A 22156-nucleotide genomic window follows, 5' to 3' on the forward strand; every position below is an offset into this window, starting at 1 on the left:
TTTTTAATTCTTCTCTCACGCGGGACTCCTCTTCCCTTGCGCGAGATTCTTTTATGCATCTTTCGATAAATTTAAGGTTTTCTATTATCCTATCGGCTATGTCGGTGATAGAGTAAGAATCGGGATCCTCAAAGCTTGAATCCGGTTGTTCGATCCTTGGTTCCTCATAATACCCATATGAAGTAGATGGTTCACACCATTGTTCTTCATGGTAAGTATATGATGGATAAGGGTCGAAATTTTGTTCTTCATAGTACTCAAATGAGGTGGGTTGTTCACGCCATGATTCCTCATAATAAGTGTATGAAGGTGGTGGCTCATATCTTGAGTCCTCAAAGTATGAGTATGAAGGTTCATACCTTGGTTCATCAAAATATGAGTATGAGGGAGAAGGTTCATACCTTTGGTCTTCATAGGATGTGTATGAAGTCGATGGCTCGTACCTGGGCTCGTCATAATAGTTGTATGAATTGGATGGTTGAAATAAGTTACAATATTGTACCGAGTACGGGTTACCACAATAAGTGCAATAGTCTCCCATATAATCATCCTCCTCATAGGTGTAGTTGTAGCCTCCTGAGTATTGATCTATAAGAATCACTCAACAGACCACAACTGAGTCTCGGGGCCAGAAAACAAAATCAAAGACGGAAACAGAAGCTGGACACGGCCCCGTGTTCAGTGGACACGGCCCCGTGTTCAGGGTCTGTATCTGGGCGTTTTAATTAAGTTACTGGTCTCGTTGGACACGGGGGCGTGTTCAGTGGACACGGCCCCGTGTTCAGACTCTGTATCTGGGTATCTAACTGAAAATGTGCAGCACGGGGGCGTGTTCGGTGAGCACGGCCCCGTGTTCAGGCTACTGTAAATGCAAACTAAACTAAAATGCAGAAAAATGTGCGCGCGTTTTAAAAAGGTTTTGAAAAACGGATTAGGCCGTCGATTTTAAGCTTTCTTAAAATCCTTGTGTTCCCGGCAACGACGCCAAAAACTTGATGCGCGTTTGGTGTAATATGTTTAAGGTATATATTTTAAGCCCTTTTTACACTTTAGCCAAGTTTTAAATTTATAAAACACGATATTTACTAACACTAAACACACATATGGGCAAGTGCACCCATCGTGGACGTAGTATAGTGTTGGTAAGATACCGAGGTCGTCCAAGGACACAAGAGCTTTTAGTACTGATTTATTCTCAACGTCTAATCAAATCAAAATGTTAGAAAAAGATTTTTAAACTAAGAAAATAAAACTAACTAAATGCTGAAAAATAAAATAAAAAATAAAAATAGATAGACAAGATGAATCACTTGGATCCGACTCGTGTGTTAGTATAACCTTTTGATTATTTTCGCACTTTTGCACTTGTTTAAGAGATTATCTTAGTTATTGTAGTAGGCCTCTCTTTTGAAGGCGACGTTACCCTCAACCCAGTAGTTTGAGTCAGCAAGGATACTGTAGGATCGTTCTCGGCCCTGTTTGAGTCGTTCAGAGAAGTTCGTATCCGAATTAAGAGGCGGAAACTAGTAATTCGGTGCAATTGAAGCTGTATTCACTTTAAATCTGCTGTATTATTAATATTGAACTCGATTACAAGATCTGACAGCACTTCGGCAGCATACCGGAACATACACCTTCAACTATGTGTTTATGGATCGCTCCTACGGACCTATATATAGACAAGCTGGTTCGCTTATACGTACATGTACGTATGAGCGATCCTGCATCGTGACACAAGAGCGAACCAACATCCTAACCTAATAAGCGAACCTGATCTAGAATGACACATAAGCGGACCTAGAAGTGTACACATAAGCGAACCTATACAAAACTACTATTTCTAGGTTTCCGTGCCATATCCAATCTGTTCAACTTCAAGACTCGATGGAAGACGTAGTCAGCAGACGTAAGTGCACCAACAGACTCCCCCTCGGATGTTGATGGAGTCTTCATAGAGTCTTCACACATGTCAATCTACAATCTTCATCAGTCAACAATCTGCCTCTGAAATATCTGTCATTCCAAGAATCATCATTCTCTATTTTCATCATCAACAAACTCTTCTCTCTCAGCTGTTGACACAGTGTCTTCAGACTCCCCCTCTCACACAGCTGGGATCGTAGTCTGAAATTCAAACTTTCACTAGTTCTAAGATCGTTAACAGGCTCCCATCAAGTTCCAAATCGATACCTGGCTCCATTCTCTCTCAGAATCAATATCTGGCTCAAATCCTGCACAATCTCTACCCAACTATAAGTTTCTTTAAAGATTAAAACTTTTCAACAATTCAGAAACTATGTCGAACCAACACAATAATGATTTTTCATTCAAGAATTTATTAATGGTTATTATCAAAACAACTTTACCATCTACACACAAACACTCCCCAAACCAGTTCTTTAAGTTTAGCACTTTGAATTTTGAAAATCAGCATCTCAACACTAGTTGTCGAAAATCTTTTTGATTTTTCAAAATTTATACTAAAACACATCAAAAAACTTTTTGGATTTTCTGAAAGAAAGTAAATGCAACAAACAACTATTTACAGACAATATTTTTTGTGAGTTTGTGCAAGAGGATCATATCAGTTAAGAAACATATCACTAACACCGTTAAGCTTGATTACATATTCAGTTCTAAACAATTTACCTAGATTGTCAGTATGTTTGTCCACCTAAATTTTCACACAGATTTCAATTGATTCGAGATTCGATATTAATGTTTTAGAAACTAAAACTTAATTGTGTATCACTCCACTTGAATATACTCCCGTATCCAGATCCCAAATATTCAGTCTTACAGGTGAGTATACCACAGATGATATCTGTAAAGGGGTAGATGCGAAACCGTGAGAGCTCAGGTCAGAACTTCCGTTCAGCAGAGAGATGACGGCTCGACTTTTGGTGGGTCCCCTTTAGAGGATCTTTTTTACAACAGCAATGACTATCAATTTTATTGTTTAATCAGATTGCTGAGGGCGAGCTTATATTACAAAGCTTTTTGCAGAAAGTATTATTCGGGGACTGGGTCAGTATTTCCATACAGCAGAAGTCCCGGAATAATACCCCAGATATCACTGAGCATAAAGACCTAGTATCTCAGAATACGGGACCTTTCAAACAAGATTTCGGGGGTTACCCATATATCCAAGAATAGTTACCCATGAATTAAGTAAGTTTGATTTAGGTTTATATCTCGTTTGAATTTACTAAATGTGCGAAAATCTACTGACACATCCGCAGTAAGATTGTTTATCACATTTTGACTTTACAAATCTTTAGCATGCTGTGATAGTTTACTGATGTACTATCATTTCCTCTTTTATGCAACAAAAACTCATTTTTCTCTTTTATCATGTTTTTGGCTTTTTCAAATTTTCTGATGTTTTTGAATTTTCTAAAAATTCTTAAAAATTCTTACTTCCCCTAAAATTCAAATACATCTAATGAAAATTAAAAAACAAACTATACAGAACATGACAACTGATATCGAAACACTTCAATTCTCCATCCGTTAGGCTTCAACAATCAGAACTCCCCCTCACAACAAACTATTTTCCCATAATGATTTCAAAACACTTAAGTTTGTTTTAATCAGAATGGTTTTTCTGGAAAATAAGTTTAGTTGCTTTTACGACTTGTAAAATTGGGGTTCAAATCATCACTTTGTTTTAACAATTTCCTGAATGATAATTAAATCAAGTTCAATTCAATGACCCTGATTTAACCACTTGTAAGAGCAACAACATTCCACAACTAAAAACTTTCAAACCTGTTTTTCAACCAATTACCATCTTTTGATTGAATTCTCAAGGTGCCGATTCATACTCCTCGCTTACAAACCTGGGAGTTCCGGCAAGTCCTGCAAAACCTCAAACACAAATTAAGAAGGATGCCGATTCATGATCCACGATACCATCTTGGGATCTCCGGCAAGTCAGGATTTTATTCTTGAAAAAATATATCCACCCAAGCCTGACCTTCCTTGGGTGTAACCTCATCATTTTCATTGCTCCTTTCAATCGACTTGTAAACCCATCCTTTGGAAGCATAAAAATCTTTAATGCTTTGGGCCTTACCACTGACCATTTTTCCAAAGATGCGTTTTACATTTCCGTTGAAAGTTTTTTCAACATCAATTTTCTTCTTGTCAAAATAAAATTGATTTGAAATTTCAACTTTTCCGATTTTAGATTTGTAATTTTTAGCATTCAGTGGCGGAAAATTCTCATCGTCCACTTTCGGAACTTTTCTTACAATCTCTTTCTCAACATGTGGCTCCTCTGATTTTATGGAATCAGATTCATCACCAGAACAATTACCTGAACCTTTCACAACCCATTTCTGATTTGGCACATTTTCTTTCCTTTTTGAAGCACTCTTTTAACATTCTCCTTTTTCAAAAGTTGAATTTTCAAAGCCTGTGAACTTCCGGGTTGACAGTTCAGTCTTCTCAACAATTTTTTCTTTCATTTTTCTTGAGACTTCTTGTTTTGGTCGAAATGTCTTTGGACAATCTTTCGCAACATGACCCACAGCTTTACACTGAAAACAAGATCTCTTTTCAACCTTCTTCGGATCTTCCTTCTTCTTCATGTCCTCTTGCTTCTTAGCAAGGAATTCTTGATTCGTCTGATTTCTGAATGTTTTTTCTTTTTCAGCTTCTGTTGTTTTTCCTGCAACAAACATTGTTTTTGGTTTATAAATTTTTTCATTTTTATAGTTTTTCGGTGAGACAAAACCAAGACCTTTCTTTTTGTAATTACGATTATGGTTTGGTTTCTTTTGGAAACTATAACCACAATTGTAACCCATTTTCTTGTTGATTCTCTGTTGATCTCTTGAAGTGTATTGTTTAGATTTTCCATTAAGATTAAAATCTTTTATTTTAGAAATATTAGTTTCTGTTATTTTGAAAACCTTTTGAATCATTTCAAGTCTGACACTTCTTATTGGAAAACTCTCGTCAGAATATAATTTGTCAGAACCTTTCAAAGTATATGCCACTTTGACCGATTCATCATTCAAATTAGACTTTGAAAGTAAAAATTCTTTATCATAAACCCATTTGTCCTTTTTGACTGTTGGCTTTGACACACTGGACCCAGACTTTGACTCGGGTTTTGACTTCGGTTTTGATTCCTCATTGTCATCTGTGTCTAACACCTGATCAACCATACTTTTTATCAACTTTGACTCATGATCAGTGTCTGATGACATATATGTGACATCAATACTTTCTGGTAAATTATCCGACGACCCAGACTCCCATTTCAAATTGATCGCTTTATTGACTCTTTCTGAATTTGGTTTTCGAGGTGAATATCCATTTTCGACCGGGGGCGGACATCTATTGTAGGATACACTCGGTTTCTTACCAGAAGCTTTCAATTTTTCTTCAACATTTGTCACACACTTTTCTTCATCCGATGTCTGCTCTTCTTTGAATGTCTTCAAATCCTTCACCACCGGATAAATCCTGTCAACCACAAAAGTAGAACATGAGTAACTATCTAATAATTTCTTGACTTTCTCAGTTTCTATCTTTTGTGTTGCCAATTCTAGCTCGAGATCTGCACATTTCTTTATGTTAAAGTTCGCCGTATCAAGCTGTCTCAGATAAGCTATCTTCAAAGTATTCATAGCTTCAGCTTGTTCACCATCAGAATCTGTATATTTGTTGATTTCTCTGTTCATAGTATCATACGATTCTTTCAACTTGTGAATATTGTGCAGCAGCTCATTGTTCTGCTTAATCAGCGAATCACAGTTTAAGCACTTTTCAGAAACTTCAACTCGTTCTGCATCAATCTTCACTTCATATTCTGGAACTTCTTTAACATTTCAGCTCGGTTGTAAAAACTCAGCTCTTCTTCTTTTCTCAGCTTTCGCTTCTTCCTTTAATCTCTCTTCCTCTTCTGCTTCTTCTCTGTTCCTTCTTCGTTTTTCTTCAGCAGCTTCCATGACTTTTCTGCACATTTCAAATCATAACATTAGCAAAGAAAGCATGAGAAGTGTTTTTGGACATCTCTTTGGCCATAAGATTTTGGTCTGGACAAAAATCATCCCATGTAAAACCTTCAGCCAACTTTTCATCATCTTGTTCAGCCAAACACACTTTGCTGTCTTTCGGAAGATACTTTTCCCAGGTAAAATCATCATATTTTCCCTGACTAACAACACATGCTCTTTTATCAACCACATCTCTTCCATGAACTGTTTGTGGCTGTTGTTGTGCTGGTGGTGTGATTTGATGATAAATGGCCTTCTTGTGATAGTCGTTGTTTCCGAAAGGGTTCTGGGCACCGGTAGCTTCACGGTTTTTTCACTCCCGCTTGAAATGCCCTTTTTCTCTACAACGAAAACACGTAACTTTAGATTTATCAAAACCTAAAGCTGAAACGTTTGCATCACGAAAATCATCACCGCCGGTAATTTGTTTAAACTTTTCAGCACGTCTCATCACACTCGCCATACACCATTTAATGTCCATCAATTCCATTTCCTCAGCATCAATTTGATCGTAATCCTCTTTCGTGAGCATTGGATTTCCGATCTTTCCTGCAACAAAACAACTATAAGACTCTAAAATCATCCCTAACAAAGACATTTGATTTTTAGCAATCTCTTCAGTGTAGTCTTGATCATTTTCAAGGCTTAACACAATGTTACACTGAAGTTTTCTACCATTCTTTGTTGCAGAGATGTTAGGATCGAGAGATGAAAATCTTGTGCTGTTGCTTGATCCTTGAGATGCCTTCTTCTCAGGAGAATCTTTAACACTGTAAGCAGTTTCAATCTTAGGAGAAAACTTTGTTGAATCAGTAACACCATGCTTGTAATACAGACTGATATCCTGTTCTCCATCGTAGTTATTCATCCTAGCAATCTTTCTCTGCTCCATCTCTTGAGCTTCCAGATGCTTTATGAAGTCTCCTAATGTCATCTTTTTATATTCTGCTTTGTTGGACCTCAGCATCATCAAAAATGTTCCCCATGTTTCATATGGAAGCGCATCTAAAAGTTTTTCAATTAATTCATCAGTATCTTTCTTAACACCTAACTTTGTCATATTTCTCACCAAGTTACAATATCTATAAATAATTTGCTTGGTGTTTTCATTTTTCAATCCCCGAAACAAATCAAATTCTTTCTTCATGAGAGACATTTTGTTCTTTAACATATCATCACTTCCCGTAAACTTTGCTTCCAATTCTGTCCACATTGAATATGCAGTTCCGTCATGTTGAAGCAGTATCAAAATATCTTCCTTTATAGCTTGCTGAAGCAGACTCACCATAAGCTTTTCATCGCGATATTTCTTTTTATCTGTTGTACTCATTTCTCTAAGTGTCAATGGAGTACCATTCACAACATCATTCTTTGTGGGTTTGACATATGGCTCTTCAGTGTGTTCCCACGCATCTAGATGATAAGCTTCAACCCAATTTCCGAACCGTTCCGACCACACGTTATAATCATCAATATCCATGAGTTTAGGTGGTCTTTGAGACGTTCCGGTTTCATTATCGATCAAAGCACTTTGAGTAATCGAGGTTGGAGTAGCAAAAGCGTTATAAAATTCAGTATCCATCGTTCAAATGTTCAAAGATCACAAAAATTCCAAATCTTATACAAACTGTTCAAAAAAGCGAACTGTCACAAAAGCGAAACCAACAAATGTTCCCAAAGAGCGAACCAACTATTGGTCAGATAAGCGAACCAATAGATTTGACCAGAAAAGCGGTCCAACTAGACAAACCGTTCGAGCGAACCGTCAAACAAGCGGACCGGATGATGTGTCAAATGAGCGGACCAGTCAGATTGTACCAATGAGCGAACCAGAAACTGTCACTAAAAGCGGTCCAAGCAGAATTTTCGAGCGAACCTAACCCAAAAATGTTCCTTGGAGCGAACCAGACAGGTAAGTTGGAGCGGTCCTGATTGATGACGTCACTTTTTGTGCGAGTACGTAAAAGCGAACCCCCTAAAAATCAGCTTTCTAGATCGATTTTAGATCTGAAAACTTCAAGGGTTTGTTAATTCATGATTCCGAGTGCACTGTGTGATTTTGAGCTGGTTTTACCGTAAAAATTTTGAAAAACGTGAAGAAAGTGTAGAAAAACAGAAGAAATGCAGCTAAAATGGCAAGAACTCCTCCTCCTGAGCTCTGATACCAATTGTAGGATCGTTCTCGGCCCTTTTTGAGTCGTTTAGAGAAGTTCGTAATCGAATTAAGAGGCGGAAACTAGTAATTCGGTGCAATTGAAGCTGTATTCACTTTAAATCTGCTGTATTATTAATATTGAACTCAATTACAAGATCTGACAGCACTTCGGCAGCATACCGGAACATACACCTTCAACTATGTGTTTATGGATCGCTCCTACGGACCTATATATAGACAAGCTGGTTCGCTTATACGTACATGTACGTATGAGCGATCCTGCATCGTGACACAAGAGCGAACCAACATCCTAACCTAATAAGCGAACCTGATCTAGAATGACACATAAGCGGACCTAGAAGTGTACACATAAGCGAACCTATACCAAACTACTATTTCTAGGTTTCCGTGCCATATCCGATCTGTTCAACTTCAAGACTCGATGGAAGACGTAGTCAGCAGACGTAAGTGCACCAACAGATACAATCCTAAAGGGTCGGATTATTGAAAGATAATGAATTAAGTTATTAATGCAAATTATGGTAGGCCCCTCTTTTGGAGGTGACGTTACCCTCGACTAAGTAGTCTGAGTCAGCAGGGATACAGTCCTAAATAGCCGGGTTATAGTATTAATAGTAGTTAACTTATGAGGGGATCAAAGAGTTTGGACCCCCGCCATCCAATACCTTTGGGTATTGAAGGAGGTCCTACTAAATTTGACCCAGGTTCCTTGCAGGACCTCTAAACGATGAACAGGGGCAAGACCCTTACCAAACCGTTCCCTTAACCCCCGACCAGGTAGCCAACATACCTCCATATAGACCGTGGAGATATAAATGGGGAAAATCTTTTATTTTATATAGACAGTAAAATAATGTCAAGACACCACGGACAAACGATAAGGAAGAATCACCTTCAACATAAGAAACTAGTTATTAAAGTCATTAATACAAAACCAATTAAGAAGTGCAAAAGATTAAAAATAAAAAGTATTATACTAAACACTTGTCTTCACCAAGTGATGTAAGAGACTTAGGCAAACATGGCCTTGATTGTCAAGAACTCTTACGATCAATCTTGGATCCCGAGACGACTCACACACTCTATGATGGACAATGGATGATGTGTGGTGGATGATGGTGTTGTGATGGTGGTGGATGGTGGATGAAGTGTGAGAGAGGTGGTGTGCCAAGGGATGAGTTGCAATTGATCCAAGCACTCCTATTTATAGGCTGAACAGAAGCCTGGGCACGGCCCCGTGTCTGCTGGGCATGGCCCCGTGCCCGTCTGACACTATCTCTCTTCATTAATTGTAATTCGCAATTACAATAAATACGCCTGCAGTACTTTGGGCACGACCCCGTGGTGAGCAATAGAAGCTTCTACAGGTTTGTCTTTTCTGCTGCTTCTTGGGCACGGCCCCGTGCTCGCTGAGCACGGGGCGTGTTCAGTCTTCTGCCTTCTCTGTTTTGCTTGGAGGATGCTGTCGAGGGGTCGGGCAGTCCACTTTTGTTCCCTTTCTTGTATTTATGTTAATTTTAGATGTTTTTTTGCTTCTTTTGTTAATTTGAGCTCATTTAATCCTGAAAATACAAAAGGAAGACAAAAATACACTTTTTCCAATATTAGTACTTAAAAAGGGTTAGTTTTATGCCTTATTTGATGTAATTTATATGTTGCATTTTACACACATCAGTCTCTCATGATTTCTCATCCCACCCGCATCTTTCCATATCCAATTTTTCACTCTAATAGTTATGATGACTCTTAATGAACCTCTTACACGCTATATTAGTAATAATGTCAAACTCGATCGACTAACTTTTTTGCACATATACATATACATAAATACATATTTTTTGTCTATAGGTACCAATTGCTCATTGTTAATTGTGTGTGTATATAATAATAATATAACTGTGTGTGTATAATAATAATAATAATGAGTTTGAAAAATAAAAAATATAGGAGTTATGTGCCATTTACGTCCCTAAGGTTAAAGTGTTATTTACATTCCTGAGCTAACAAAGTTTGAGTTTTTAACTGGGTTGGTTTTTTGGACTAAAATGGCACGTTTTAAGAATGTTAGGGAAGAAAATGATGCAATTTTAAAATTTGACCTGAAAGAGTAAAAGTGGACAAACCACATAAACGTAAATGACACTTAACTCTAAATGTAGAGATCTATTTACAACCCTACATTATAATGCTTCTAGTGTCGCGTTTACTATGTTGATTTTACGTATGTAACTCACATTATTTTATTACTCACCATTGTAATCAAGTTAATTAGTTAAATTGTTGTAACTCAATGAATTTTTTGTCAGTCATAGCTAGTTTAAGGGTTAACTAATTTAATGAAATATCAATAAAGATTAGATAATAACTAATATTTGAGATATAATTAATATTTGAAATTTGAAATATGAAGAGCGATATATGGATAAAAGATATCAAAAGTCAAAACACTAATTTCAATCCCAAACATACGTAGGCGGTTTATTTCTCTTCAACATCGAAATAACTTCTCTAATCTCTGCGACTGCGTCTCTGCTGTTTCTCTCTCGCATCTCTCTCAGCCCAGGAACTTTAACAACCGCCAGACCTCTCCACTTCCCACCACCAAGAAACCCCACCGCAAACAAACCCACGTCTCAATCTGTGGCACCGGTGAAGCTGTGCATGTCAACTATCAAACAAGTGCAGCCCTTTTGCTCCTACTGACTTCCTCAATTCGCATTACCATGTACAATTCGGACACAGTTTTTGTTCTTCGTTACAATTAGGATTCTACATAACACAACTAAGAATGTATTACTCACCTTGGCCTGTAGGTGATAACACAACAAATTGCTAAGAATGTTAGAAATAGGAAAATAGAATTCAATGCCTTCGCCAGCGGCCTCAGTATCACGCCCCACACGGATTGAGCAACCACGATTAGCAACTGCCTGAAAGTTGGTAGAATGCAAATATATAAGTTGAGAAAAACTTATGATTTTTTTATAGACTTTAGTAGAAAGTGTTTCGTATATACCCATGAAAACTGGTTGATGTTGGCGGTTTCGTGTGTTACGTGCCACTTTCAAAAATCTCTAAATTATGAATGAAAAATATGAATTAGTCACTTCCAAAAATCTCTAAATTCTCTCAAGTTCTTATCTATTTTCTTTGGATCAATTGCTTAACGATGTGGTTCGTATCAATTGGTATCAGAGCTGTCATGATCCCCCCGGACCATGGTTGCTCACACTTTATCTGAAGCCGAGTTCTATCAATGGATGAATGAATCCCTTGCGAAGCTCGAGTCTCAATTGAAAACCGTCTTCAACGAGTTCCGATCGTTCCGTACCACGTGGGAAGCTCAATCTCCTACACTTCCACCACCTGTTTCCGCCACCGCACCACCCATACCACCCACTTCTACCGCCACACCACCAAAACCCACCCCATCGACACCGACACCAAAACCATCTCCGCCTCCTTCGGTTCCGAAAACAAACCCCGTGCTTTGTCGGCTATCATCCAATGTTTCACATTCATACTCTGTTGTTGTCTCCGCCGACTCCGGAAACACAGAGGTTCAAAAAAATCAAACAATTTCCACACCACAATTGCTTGCTTCTTTGATAAAATCGACAGAATGTATCCAGTGTCTTGGGTCAAAACATATTGCTTCCAATTTGGAAAAAACTTCATGTTTGGCTTCCTTCAAAAAATCCCCTCCATTCATCGTTTCTCAAATCAATTACATGCACAACAGATTCCCCACTTTTGCTTGCATTGACAAGGTCAAATTCTGTTTTGTAAATTTGGGATACTTCACTTTAGAGTTGGAACCAATTGCCACTAGAGCGGGATTAACTGAACAACGTGAGTGGCGTCCACCGTGGCCTTTCAATAAAAATGCTCTAAATGCCGCAGGGAGAACCGAATGGCGGCCACCGTGGTGCATCGCTAATGATCCGACTTCATCCTTGTGGACAAGGATTATTTTGAGTAGGAGGGAATGTTACGTGCCACTTTCTTTTTTCACTTTCTTTTTTCCACATGATTTGCATGATTCCTTTTTTATCTCCATATTTAGTTATTAGTTGAGTAGTGGGTTATTAGTGTGAGTAGTAGGTTAGATGGTTAATAGTGTGATTTCTATTTAAATAGTGTATGTATGTGTATTTCTTTTTATGAATGAAAATTAGTCTAAATATCTCTCTAAAATTCTTTCTAGTTTTCTATCTATTTTCTGGCCATTCGGTTGTACCGATTGGAACCACAACATCGTGTTTCCCGGAGGGGGGTAGGTAGGTTCATTTTGGTACGATCCGGTACGGTGTACCATTGAGTCCTGTTCGATATACAAAAATTAAAACAGAAATTACTAAATTCATAAACCAAATAATAAAAATCCAAACTTCATATTACGAAATAGAAAAAATAAACATAAACTTTCTGATATACCCTTAGCCCAATCGGACAACGATTCGTTCCATGTTCAACAAACTTTCTGATAATAGTGGCCCTATCTCTATTTTCACACGTGATTTCTGATTTGATATTACCATACGTACCAGACGCGTTTTCTCTTGCAGCGGCTAGCCTAAATTAACGATCCAATTAACAGAACCCAACAACATCTGAGTGATTGAAAAATCAAATTGGTACAGCGTATCATTCAATTCCAGTCACGTACCAGTACCGATTTGGTACAAAACGATCCAATACGGAATTCGCGGGAGGATGAGCGATTTCTGTGACTATGTTGAAACTATGTGAAAACTTAAAAGAAAAATAGCAATCCAGCAAGACTTATCTTACCTCAATCGGTTTGGGGAAAGTGGAGCTCTTTTGTAAATATGTAATCTTGTAGTTGTTTCTGTTGGACGGCCTGCTTTGGGTCGGCTTCTTCATTAATGAAAGTTACCCTTCAAAAAAAAAGTAACTAGTTCAAAAACTCACAACAGTCAAAAGCTTTTAAAGAGGTTGTCTCTTTTTAAAACTCAGACTCATGACAATGTGGGTCCAGCCACTCCCTAGAATTCTTGGAGGCATTAACATGCATCTTGTTACAACCAACAAAGGTAACTTTGATGAAACTTTTATGGTTCTAAAATGAAGTCAAATCCCCTTTTCACAACAATGAAAATGCAAACAAATAAGTAAGAACAACAAAGACTAACCTTAAAAACAGGCACAAACCTACGTATTATTGGATTAACAGAATTACAGTATATCCTCAATACTCAAATCTTTGTAGAAAAAACAAATTCACAATCCTACAAATCAAACCTGCTTGATCCTTGCTACATTTTCGGTTTCGTAAAGCTACCTAAAGCATTCAAAAATTTTCAACACGTAATGCTTCGTATACCGTACTTTTTTAGCAGTAACATCATCGTAATCATCTCCAGCAATAACCAAGTAAAAAATTAAAAAAAATGGAGCTATAGAAGATAAAAAGTTTGAACAACAATAGTAAGTAATTGATACCTATAAATAAGAATGTAAAAGATTAAAAAGCGAAAAACTTTTAACTAATTAGATAAATAAAAAAAAACATTAAGAATCACCTGGTTAAGCGAACCTAAACTCCCACTGCACATAAAACAAAACTGAAAATTATAGAAAGTTTTGGTTGAGGCCTTGGTTCAAACCGCCAAACTGAACCAATTTGACCAGTCCAGTCCAATCAACCCAGCTAGTTTGGTTTGCCACTTTCAAGAACCGTTAGCAGTTTACTTTGAACATCTCCACAGATTTTTTTGTCTAACACCAGAACGTGAACATCACTATCAATCTGTAAATGCCAATAATAATGAAAATGATATCTTTGTCTTAATTGTTAGGAATGTTTTTAATCATCAAAGTTGTTCGGGTATAGGAAACCTAAGATTCAGTAGTATGGCCCCCTTTAGCCAGTCAATAATAAATTTAAACCAAAGAACTCTGCTAAGGGACTGTCATTATCAAATATGTACCTTTAGGAAATGGTGCAAATGACTTAGCCCAACCAGCTTTGATGACCTCTAAATCATTAGATATGACCACAATTTCACACATCTATCCAACCCTACATAATAAAAATTTTCATTTAGGCATTTAAACCAAAGAACTCTGCTAATGCGAAGTTCGAACTCAGTAGGCTTTGCTTTTATAAAAAAAGAAGCTAAACAACTCTCCATTTTTAGGCACTAAGACCTGAAACAACATAGTTAAACATTAAAGTTTGCTCAGAATATCAGTCATCCGTTCATACCAAGTAATCTTGTATCCACTGGATCTTGACTTCAATTATATATAGTTTTTAGAATGCTTGATATTTGTGATCTTCAACTATTGTGTAGTTTATTGAATTTATACTTTATATTATATGCATGAACAAAAGAACCATTGAAAATGAACCATATTCTCAAATCTCGTGATTAAAATCAAGATGCTAACAAAATGCATAACAATTTCGATTCACTAAAAAGACAATCAAAAACTATAATACATACAGATTATATCAAGATCAATTTGAACAATTTCAAAGTAAATTAAAAATATTAAAAGGTAAAGAAAAGTTCACCTACATCCCCTGATTCATGACCAGACTCTGAACAGAAGTGAAAATCGTCTCACAATAAACCCCCTAGGGTCTTTGTGAAGTGCATCACTTCTAAACAGAGAACAAAGGCTTGATTTAGAAGAAGCAGACATGGCTCTGTTCATCGGAATCGACAATTGAGATTACACACCGTCAACAACCACCTCCCCTGCACTCGTGAGGGTTTTTGTAGGAAGAGAATGATCGGTACTCGCTATTACTATGAATCACATATCTACTAAGCAAATACATATTGTGAATTTTGGAAAGCTTACCGACGTACTCGCTGGAACCCTAGCCTTGACCGGAACCTGATTTGTCGCCTAATCGGTACATCGTCGTTGCTGTATAGGTTCAACCCCACCAGTTAATCCCCAAAACAAAGCATCGGTCTCTATCACCGAGGTTGACCGATAGGGTGGCCGGAGTAACGTAGCTGGTTCACTTTCGGAGTAAGTCACATTCCCTGCCTTCTCATTCTAGCTTCTCTCCTATTAAGAATTTTGTTTGGGGTTTATAATGAGAATTGAATACAGAAAAGGAAGATGAAGTGAAGTAACGATCAGATTAAATGCAAATCGACTACAGAGGTCGATTAGGTTTCTTGAGGGTAGGGTTGGAAAAGATTTTAAGTAGGGCTGCAAACGAACTGAACTTTCAGCGAACAGTTCATGAACCGTTCGGCGGGAAGTTCGTTTGTGTTCGTTCGTTTAATAGATGAACAAACACGAACAAAAAATTTCGTTCGTTTAGTTAAATGAACGAACATGAACAAAGGCCATGTTCGTTCAATTGTGTTCGTGAACGTTCGGTAACGTGTTCGTTTACGTTCGTTTGTGTTCGTTTGTTTATGTTCGTGTCCGTTTGTGTATAGGAATATATACATACATATATATATATATATATATATATATATATATATTATTACCCAACTTATATTATATTATATTGTTTGGCCCAACTTATATTTTATCGTTTGTTTATGTCATATGTGTTGAGCGTACTTGATGATGGTTGGACGAATTCAAGTTTATTTTGGTTATAGACGATCTCAAGGTTATTTTGGTGGATTAAATGGAGACTTGAAGTTTAAGATGAAGTATTGAGACACTACTTTGTGTTAGTTATGTTTATAAAAATTATATATTAAGCTACTCAAGTTTAGATAATTAGCTTGGTATATTTTGGGTGGATCTACTTAGTGTTTTTTTTGTTATGATCATCTTCGAAAGTAAATATATGTTCGTTTGTGTTTGTTTATGTTCATTAACGTTTGTTTGTGTTCGTTTGCGTCTATGTGCGTTCATGAACGTTCGTTTGTGTTCGGTACGTAAATTAACAAACGAACACAAACGAACACGAACAAGTTCATTTCCTTAACAAACGAACACGAACAAAAAATCCCGTTCGGTAAGTGTTCGTGAACTGTTCGTGAACACATGAAATCCTTAACAAACGAACACGAACAAGGCCGTGTTCGTGTTCGTTCGGTTCGTTTGCAGCCCTAATTTTAAGTGTGTGAGTATGGGTGAATGTGTAATTTACTATCATACCCTTCTAGTGTCTTAAAAACTTCACCTTTTTACAATTTTATCCTTACAAAACAAGCAATCATTACTTGTACATACTATTTAAAGTATTGAACGCCATGTAAAATTACATGTGTATACATCATTTTTTCTTTATATAGTATTATAGATTATAGATATGATGTTTGTTATTATAAATGTCTGATTGTTGTGTTGTAGAAAATCTATGGTAATTGATTCATAAGAGTAATTTGGTAATTATTAGGGCTTAGGGTGTAAGGGGTGGATGCAACTTTTTACCCACTCAATAATATTGTGTCATGTTATTTCCTCTCTCGTTTTCTCCTCTTGTGATTTTGTATTTGTTCATGTTGCTTCTATTATATTTTTGGATTATTCATTTAAGTTTAAATTTTGATTGTGTTTTTTGTTCATATTGCTTCTAGTAACAAAGGTCATGGATAAATCATGGATTTTCTCTGATAGATTATCAAATGCATAATGAGAAGGCGTGGAAGCCTTTTTAGAGTTTGCCCAATCTAATAATCCAAAATCAGATGTTATTCTGTGTCCTTGTGTAGATTGTACCAGTTTTTGCTATCACTCAATTGACAATGTGCGTTATCATCTGGTTGCCCGCGGTTTCCATGAAAATTATAAGGTTTGGTCTTTCCATGGAGAAACACTTCCCAACCTTGATTCTAGTATCCCTAATAAATCTAGACATCCCGACTTCGATTATACAACGGAAATGCTACGTGATGCCTTCACATATGTAGAGAATGATCCTGATTCATTGAAATTACTTCTTGAAGAATGTGCTAAGCCACATTACGAAGGGTCAAAGTATAATGCACTTAGTGGATTATTGAAATTTCAACATCTGAAATGTCAATTTGGATGGTCTGATGCTAGGTTTAATGCTTTGTTGGGTGTCTTAAAAGATATCTTACCATCAAACAATACAATTCCTAACTGTATATATGAGGCTAAGAAGTTGCTAAAAGGAGTAGGTCTAAAATACGAAAAGATTCATGCATGTGAAAATGATTGTGTTCTATTCTGGAAAGAACACAAGGATGCTTCTCAGTGTCCAACTTGTGGCACATCTCGTTGGAAGAAGAATACAATATTGAATATAAAACACAACATGTTAATCAACATAAAACACACTAATGTTAATCATTCGATAATCAACACCTTATCTTCCAAAACACAAAACAAAAACCACGAATATTGTGTTTTAATAACCTCCACTATGTTATTTGTGGGTTTTCAGTGTGTTTTATAGTTAACATTCTGGTGTTTTTTTAACTTTTTTACACTTTGTAGGAAAAATAACTCCCACCCTATATATATATATATATATATATATATATATATATATATATATATATATATAAAGTGTAATGCATAATAGGGCTTATCGTACATTACGCACGTGATGGCAAATCGCATGTACTAAATGTTAAAAAATAAAATCGCATGTGCATAAAAGTGGGTGCATTGTTCATGGAGAATTAAATCGCATGTGTGTACTTTATTGATAAATCGCATGTGTGTATTGTATATGTATGAAGTTGCTTGTGCTTTTAATAAATCGCATGTAGGAAGTTGGTTGTGCTTTTAATAAATCGCATGTGTGTATTGTATATGTATGAAGTTGGCTATACTTTTAATAAATCGCATGTGTGTGTACTTTATTAAAATTGCATGTGTATTTTTCGCATGGTGTATTTAGTTTTACAAATCGCATGTTAGAAGAATTAAATCGCACGTTGAAAATACAATCACGTACGTAATGTACGTTAAGCCATACGTTAAGCCATACTGTATGTTAACTGGCTTCTATATATATAATTAACTTCAAGGTTAAATAGGATGTAATATATTTGTTTAAATGGCATTTGTAGTCATTTCAAATTCATTTGGATTGAGTACGGCTTAAAAGTTAAAAATATACTTTCGTGGTTTTGACAGACATGGTTTTTGCCATGAGGTATAATTCAATTGGTATTGGAGAGGAAATAAAGATTTGGATTTGAGGCCATATATGTAACACCCCGTGTTTTCGAATGTCAAAGTCAAAGTCAAAGTCCAAGTCAACTTTGACTTCTTTGACTGTAAATAGTCTTTTCTTATTTTTGTATTATGTGGAGTAAGTGTTGTCTAAATAAATGATCGAATGTTTAATCAATGCGACCGATTTACGACTGTGAATAATAGGAAGTAACAATGCGATAAAGTTAATCAATCAATAACCAAGCTAATCGACTCATCAATCAAACTCGAGACTCGAATTATGCGAATTTGGTATTATATTACGTGTGTGTGTGCCTTATGTGTTACTTGTGCATGTTTACCTTATGTTTTGTGTGGTATTCAATCGAATCAATCGAAACTCGAATCGAAGCTCGAAACTTAATCGAAACCGAAGTCAAATATTGAATGTAGATGATTGTATGTTAGATATAGTGGTTGGGATTAAAAGTAATTTGAATAGGAAACTCTATCGTAACCGTATCGTCCTCAATCGAGATCGAAATATCAAAAATCGTCGCGCCGAACACTCGAACTAGCCTGCAGATCGATCAGGCTACCAGCCGATCGAACATGTTGTTCGATCGAACAGGCTGTCCGATCGGGAAGCCTGGCCGATCGGCCAGCCCTTTCCTCTTTTGGAGCCTATAAATAGCCCTGTCATTGTCATCCTTTCCACTTTTGGAAAGCTCTGACAGACCAGACTTGCATTCTTCATCTTTTCTCAGATTTCTCTCAAATCCGGTAAGTTTTCACTCTAAATCTTGTACGTTTTTTATCAATGCATGTCCCTTCACCTTTCTATCTTTCAAATCTTGATTTCTAACCGTGAAATCACCAAGATCTAGGCATTCAAGGATGATGATGTCATCATGGTGTTCTTCAAGAACATCATGTACTGGCCTCAATCCACCGTGAATAGCTCGGATCTAACCAATTTCCACATAAATAAGTAAAGATCTATCAAAGACCTAAACAATTACACGATGTAAAGGATTGAAAGAATGATTTCAACTTTCTTTCAACTCTTTTACACTCAATGTCATCAAACCGGTAGAAACAGAGCTTGAGCCAACTCACTAGTGATCGTAATGGTTGCGTGGTTCAAGATTCAGATTCTATCTACGAGGTTCACCGATTACGGGTTAAGCGTTAAACCACAGTTCCGAACCGTCCACCGGCCGGACTTGGGTGATTCCTGTCCGAACGGGATGAACGGGTAAGGACGAAGGTTCCATTGTTCAAACTCGTTGTCAAGGAATCTCGAGATAACGTCAATAACCCAAAACAGCCAAGTGTTAGACGAACAGGCCGACCAGGTCAGGATGCTGGCCGAACGGTTAGGCTGTTCGAACGAACAGCCCAACCGATCGGACATACCAGCCGATCGGCCAGGCCAGCCGATCGGCTAGCATGTAGTCCCGCATTGACAATTTCATGAAGCATGGTATTGAACGAGGTACTGTTCGATCAAACAACTGTTTATCAACATTACTCATCGGATCATGAGATACTATGCTTCAACATTGAATCGATTTTACAACTCGTTCGTAGTAAGAGGTGCCACCCGATCGAACATGCTACTCGATCGAGTGACATCCAGCTGAGGACCCACTAATGAAGTGTATAACCGATCGGTTAAGCCGGCCGATCGAACAGACCGTTCGATCGATCGACCTGAAAGGTAATAACACTTCAGTGTTCTCAAATACTACAATGAAAACTTCAAAAGTTCAAACCATCATACACAAACACATCCTACTTAGAGGCAGAAACACTCCACTCGAACAGTCCAATCGATCGAGCCAGCCGGCCGATCGAACAGACTGTCTAAACGGACTTTCAAACTGAACGAACAACCGTTCGATCGAACCTGCTGTTCGATCGACCAGGCTGTTTGGATCAGTTACGCTTGTTTCCATTTTACGTTTCGCTCATCGTTATGTATCGAACTATTCAGGCTAATCCTACTTTCAAGCGCTCCCTTCAATCCATTCAATCAATCACTGTGAGTATACTCGAACCCTTTTTGCTTTAGCACTTTTGGGTGTTACATACGTTACATATCAAATCACAATCGAACACACTACTCAATATTTTATGCGCTAACCGTCCTGCGTGTATTACGTGACTAATTGAATGCTTGTTGTTATGTTTACACGTGGGATGCTGTCTACCTGCCTTAACGATGTAGTACTATAGTTTGGACTCAGCACCCGTTCACACGGGGATTGTTAAGGACAATTCCTTACGGTGGTAATCATGTATTGCGAACTGTCTCGGACAGTCAACCCGCAGTCATTGGTATCGATAGATCCATGTCGATAATTAACATGCTTCGTTTTCTTCTGTGTACGTGCTGGTTATGCGTAAACTATTTGAACTCTATATGCTATTATCAAACTTGTATGCTCACCTTTACATTATATGTATTGACTTTATTTTAACGTGTGTGATAGGTGTTTAAGATATTTGCTTGCTAGGGAAGCGAAGCTAGAATAAAGCTTTAGAGGCCCCCAACAAATAGTTGTTTATCAAGAATGAGCAACTAGGGCATAGTTGTCTGTAGATCTTGTCAGGCTGGGTCTTAGAAGCAAATAAACAATATTTAGTTTTGTTATGTTATGTTTAAATCTGAGTTGTAGGAACAGAATTTCTTGTTTGGATGCTATCTGTAATAATGTATTTGTTTATTCGGGATACGGTATGGGACGTATCTTTAACTGGATTATATAAATAGTTGTTATGGAAACTTCTGGACAATCTGTTTTGCTCAGTGCCAGGCCCGGATGATTCCGCCATCAGTTGGGGTGTGACAGATTGGTATCAGAGCCATGACTATAGGGAATTAGGCAAGACACGACCTAGTCCAGGTCGCTGTCATAGAGACCTAGACTATAGTTAGGGACCAACAGACCAAGTTTATGTGCTCTAATCTACAATTCTTCGCTATCACTGCACTCGAATTTTCAAAATTAAAAGTCAGACGATTTAGTCAGCATTAGGTGTGAAAACCATAAACTCTTGACTAAATTGCCTGGTTAATGCTGATTTCATCCATCTATTCATGCGTATCTTATTACTTTTGAAATAAACAAGGAGAATTATACCAAATCAGGAGTGAAATCCATATTTTGATGCGTAATCTCCCCAATTTTTGCTAAAGCAAGGAAGAAGTTGCTAAGCTAGGGGTGAAACCCTAACCTTAACGACTTGTTTCATATTTTATTTTCATCTCACCAAAGCATCGACGGACTCCAACGACCTGAACTCACAAGTATGACCTAGGGAAATGTGTGGACTGCCCAAGAATCGAGGCAGAAAGCGCGGACCCGAAAGTCGAAAGTGACGACAAGTCTACTGTGAATAGTCGAATTGCTTTGGATAGTCGATATCTAGTAGCCGCAGACAATCTATCTCTCGATTTTATGTGTTTCGATTCCGAGAACCGCAACCGTGTACTTTGATGACTCGTTGATTTTAGGTGTTATGTGTGCTTTGTCCGTTTACGTGTTTACATTTTCAGAAAGTTATTCGAATTTTTGCTATCATTTCGACCAACACACACGACTCGCATTGCGATCCTATCTTAATCTGATATCCAGTTGTTGCAGCCTAGACGATATTATGCTATGCTGCACTATACGACTAAGTTAGGTCATACTATACTATGCTACTTGATATGCTACACGTGACCGCTATATTCGAATACTCGCAAAAACTTAGATGCAGTCAGGATACAGTATGTGCTACTGTGTGCAGGTAAAAGGATTACATGATACTAACTGCATCTGTGATTAAATGTGTATGTGCTTCTGTGCTTATGTGTCTATGTGCT

At 37.4% G+C, this 22156-nt stretch overlaps 1 long non-coding RNA gene across 5 annotated transcripts; it reads right to left on the reverse strand.

Moving 5' to 3' along the window:
- Positions 1-12555: 12555 nt before the first annotated feature.
- On the reverse strand, positions 12556-15354 carry LOC110939919. 5 transcript variants are annotated; one of them, XR_004885361.1, is made up of 5 exons: positions 15025-15352; positions 14736-14918; positions 14142-14233; positions 13734-13960; positions 12556-13088 (listed from the first exon to the last, which is right to left on the reverse strand). It is a non-coding gene; the product is annotated as an uncharacterized LOC110939919 (long non-coding RNA). The 5 variants fall into 5 exon arrangements; XR_002592612.2 differs by having other exon boundaries at positions 14736-15352; XR_002592611.2 differs by having other exon boundaries at positions 14732-15352.
- Between the last annotated feature and the right edge of the window lie 6802 nt (positions 15355-22156).

The sequence above is a fragment of the Helianthus annuus genome, chromosome 2 (genome assembly GCF_002127325.2).
Source record: "Helianthus annuus cultivar XRQ/B chromosome 2, HanXRQr2.0-SUNRISE, whole genome shotgun sequence".
NCBI classification, from domain to species: domain Eukaryota; kingdom Viridiplantae; phylum Streptophyta; class Magnoliopsida; order Asterales; family Asteraceae; genus Helianthus; species Helianthus annuus.